This window comes from Clinocottus analis, unplaced genomic scaffold, assembly GCF_023055335.1.
Source record: "Clinocottus analis isolate CAN_PGR_092001 unplaced genomic scaffold, fCliAna1.0.p SCAF_9, whole genome shotgun sequence".
Taxonomy (NCBI): Eukaryota; Metazoa; Chordata; class Actinopteri; order Perciformes; family Cottidae; genus Clinocottus; species Clinocottus analis.
Window position 1 is genome coordinate 1,805,001 of NW_027176251.1, and position 4,893 is coordinate 1,809,893.

Genomic DNA, 4,893 nt, shown 5'->3' on the forward strand with positions numbered 1-4,893 from the left:
GTATACACAATCCTTATATTCCTGGCATGTGACCACAGAGAGGATTCAACCAGCCTCTCTGAGCTCGACCTCATGACCTTTAAGTCAGCATCACTTCTGGATCTTTACTCTTCTCTCAAAGAGGAGAACTTTCCTCACATCAGGAACAAAAACTGAACTGAAAACATGAAAAACATGTATATATATATATATATATATATATATATATATATATATATATATATATATATATATATATATATATATATATATATTCCAGAGGCCAGATGAGGCGCCGCCCCTCCAGACAGATGGTTTGGGTTAAGGAGGAAGGTGACGATGGTCATCCTCAACCTCCATCTGTCCAGAATGTCACGCAGCAATCTGAGACCCGACGAGTGAGGAACACATGTTCTACTGACGTGTGTGTGTGTGTGTGTGTGTGTGTGTGTGTGTGTGTGTGTGTGTGTGTGTGTGTGTGTGTGTTGCAGATGAATAACAGGCTCCAAAATGACATTTTCAATTGAGTGGTATTTCCTTTTAAGTACAAAGCTGAATCTCACAACTCGCTGGTGACTGACAAGTTTCTGACAGACACACACTGTGTGATTACTACCTTGTGTGCTCTCCCTCTCACACACACACACACACACACACACACACACACACACACACGATAACCAGCGACAGCAATGATGATAATTACGGCTGAAGAACGAAAAGAAAAAACTGTCTGAGTGAAACATTGGCCGTTGCTCTCTACAGCGCTGGAACAGTGCCACACACACACACACACACACATACACACACACACACACACACACACACACGGTGTGTCTTTGAAGCTATTTTCTTGCTCCGTCTCTGTACTGTGTGTTTTCAAAGCGCTGTCACTCAGCTGCTCCAGAAGAGTTTTCTCGTTAGTTTTCTGGATGAAAATAACTTTTGTTTAGACGGACGGAGAGCAAACGCACAAAATATATGAAGACAAAAATAACAACATTTTGTCACCGGAAACTTTTTCACAGAAACTTTTTTTCCCAAACGAGGATCTGCAAATAAAATAAATCACCTCGTCGTCACCCGGCAGGTTTCTGTACTTTCTGAACCTCCACGTCCTGGGAAACGAACCTTTATGGTGACGTAAAAACCAGACGAGAGTCTGTGAGGAGATGTTAGCATTCGAATTGATCCCATGAACCCAAACTTCCCAGCTTCCCTGAACGCCTCCAGCCAGCTCCATCTCTTTGAGCTCTTTGTGGGCGGAGCCCCGCGGCCCTGCACAGAGCTGCAGAGCAGGAAGTGAAGCTGCAGAGCAGGAAGTGAAGCTGCAGAGCAGGAAGTGAAGCTGCCGGCGCTAGAAGGGACGCAGTCAGTAGATTCTATATTAAGATCTTCTCCTCCGACAGCCAGCGGTTCATCCCTCGCTCCGCTCCATCAGCCTCGTCTTCCTGGTGTGTTCAGTGTGTGTGCATCATTCCTGCAGATCTATGGAGCTTGATTTGTGTGTTTTTTTTTAACTGAACAAATTTCTTGTTTGTAAGTAAACTCAATTCAAAAGTCTTTGGGTTTTTTTTTTAATAGCACTTTTTTTGTAATTGAGAGCGAAGATTTTTAAAATAAAATGTACTTACAAACAAGAAATTTGCTGGTGTAAAAAAGACACAAATCTACCTCCATATATTTCTTTCTTTCATTTCATTTTCCTTACTTCCTCTCTCCTTCTCACCTTTTTAATCCCCTCCTTCCTTCCCTCCCATCCTTTCCTTCCTCCTCTCTGTGAATGCATACCATGACGCAGTGAGCGTTAACCCCTTCCCTCCCTGTCCTCAGATGAAGTAGTAATGAACTCTCTCTCTTCTTTAAACATGAAGGAACAGGATGCGGAACGCAGCTTTGAAGATGATGCAACGAGACGGACGAGCGAGACGAGAAGCTTCTCCAGCGGCGCAAAGCAAGCATTTTATTTTAGTTTCATAAAAAACACTCGCCAGCAGAAAAGAGAGAGAGAGAGAGAGAGAGAGAGAGAGAGAGAGAGAGAGAGAGAGAGAGAGAGAGTTGTAGTAGATGATATTAATGAAAAGAAGACTTTAACAGAGGAACATGTATTTCATAAGATAGACTAGAAATAATAAATAATCTGTCTCGTATGAGGTCTGAAGTTCTGTTGTCTGAAGTTCTGTTGTCTGTGGTTCTGTTGTCTGAAGTTCTGTTGTCTGTGGTTCTGTTGTCTGAAGTTCTGTTGTCTGAAGTTCTGTTGTCTGTGGTTCTGTTGTCTGAGGTTCTGTTGTCTGAGGTTCTGTTGTCTGAGGTTCTGTTGTCTGTGGTTCTGTTGTCTGTTGTTTTCGGTTCTGTTCAGAAGACACTTTCAATCAAACGGAACCACTTGTGTCGGAAAAGAAATGGAGACGTGCAGTTATTTTTGTTTTGTATCTCTTTGTAGCTGTGTTGTGTCTCTTTGTTGTTGTTTTGTCTCTTTGTTGTTGTTTTGTCTCTTTGTAGCTGTGTTGTGTCTCTTTGTTGTTGTTTTGTCTCTTTGTTGTTGTTTTGTCTCTTTGTAGCTGTGTTGTGTCTCTTTCTAGTTGTTTTGTTCCTCAACAACGTAACTTAACAACTTCACTTTAATAATTTTGGCCCCAAATGCGGCCAAGATATAATTGACAAGACATGTGCCGGTTTAAAGTATTTTATATAATTATATCTTGGCCGTTGTTCTGAATTTTTAAATATTAAAAAAATATTTAATTTTTTTTTTTTTCATTCAGTGAAACACGTTCTCACTAAAGAAAAATAAGATTCTCATTTTCTCTTCTTCATGAAACCGTGAACCCACTCAGATGTTGATGCCTCAAACCATCCGACCATAATCGCCTAACGAAAATACATACATGTATACATATATATATATATATATATATATATATATATATATATATATATATATATATATATATAAATGTATCTCTGGTGTGTTGCTGGAGGCGGTCGGGTGGAAGAGCTTCTTTCTTCGCTGTGGAGACGCTGAAGGTGTCGGCCGCCTGACGAGAAGGGAGCGACAGGCGGGAGGCCGTTTACTTGAGCTCCATTAAACTGGATTAGACCCCAAAACCTGCTGGATAACGAACACAAGGGGTCTCACACACACACACACACGCACACACACACACACACGAGCCTCAGGTCTCCTCTGAGCGGATCGTTTCTAAGCGTGATGACTCGTGACAGGAGTCACACATCCGATCTTCCGCCTGTGCAGAAGATATTTATAATAATGAATCATAATAATAATTTGCGGTACTCATGACCTCTGACCCCAGGGGGCGCCGGCTGCTTTAAGGCGTGAATAAAATCAAACTTTTGTGTTTTCTGATGTAACGGGAAGAGACTTCATGAGGATTTAACTGTTAAAAATGTATCGACGTGTAAATAATCCCACAAAGAGATGAGACCGATATCAGGACAATAAACCAGCAACCAGCAGGTGAGTCACTTTAACACATTAAAGTCCAATAATCCAACAATGTGTGTGTGTGCGTGTGTGTGTGTGTGTGTGTGTGTGTGTGTGTGTGTGTGTGTGTGTGCGCGCACGCTGACACTCAGCCAGTCTGTTTCATCAGGGCTCAGTCTTTCATCTCCGCAGCGGGCCTGAACGCAGCAGACAGACCGGGTGACGCCGGCACCCAGGGGTCCCTGAACACATCAGGACCCGTCCTCCACACGTCAACCCTGAAAACCCCCCAGATACCACCACGACACACACACACACACACACACACACACACACACACACACACACACACACACAGCCGTGACATGACGACACATGCTCTCATCAGTGGATCATCTCCATATTTCATGTTGAGGCAGCACGGCCAGGCCCTGATAGTAAAATAGAATATTTATCAATACATTATATTGGACTTCTGAGCCTCATAAAAATAAATGCATGTTTATTTAAACACAACACATTTCTGATGAACTGCAGCAGCTGAAACATAACACCAGAATAAAAAAGTGAAAAACAGCTGCTGCAGAAAGTCTGAAAATCAAATCACGGATGTGTTCCCCTGGTTCTGTCGCCCCCTGTGGACTAAAGAGGTAGTGTTGGTTCTAGTGCCCCCTGTGGACTAAAGAGGTAGTGTTGGTTCTGTCGCCCCCTGTGGACTAAAGAGGTAGTGTTGGTTCTGTCGCCCCCTGTGGACGAAAGAGGTAGTGTTGGTTCTGTCGCCCCCTGTGGACAAAAGAGGTAGTGCTGGTTCTGTCGCCCTCTGTGGACTAAAGAGGTAGTGTTGTTTAGAACATCACATGTTGTTGTTGCTGTTGCTGTTGTTGTTGTTGTTGTTGTTGTTGTGTATGCCTACATCTAATTTTGAAAACTCTTCAACAATAAGTTATGTGAGTAGGAGCTCTGTGTTCTACCAATAATCAATAATCTGATCCTCCCTCAGAAGCAGCAGAGGGTTTTGGTTCCAGCCCGACCGTCTGACACATGAAGCCACCTGACTGCGGCGCGGTCGGCCCATAATGCATCGGGCTGACAGCAAACTGGGTCGCTGAGGGTGCAGACCGCCTGAGGGCAGCCGGGCTGACACCCCACATCTAAATCAGCCCGGTAAGCACCGGTACGCTGAAAGAACTACTGGGGGGCCGACGCGTTATGGGTTTAATATTCAGAGTTTGGAGCCGAGCCATTTGGCATCCCTTCAAAGAAATACAACAATGTAAAACTACAACAACATAAAACCACAACAATGTAAAACTACAACAACATAAAACCACAACAATGTAAAACTACAACAAAAACTACAACAATGTAACACCTCAACGAGGTAAAACTACAACAACATAAAACTACAAGAACGTACCAATAGACGTTGCTGTAGTTTTACATTGTGGTTGTAGTTTTATGCTGTT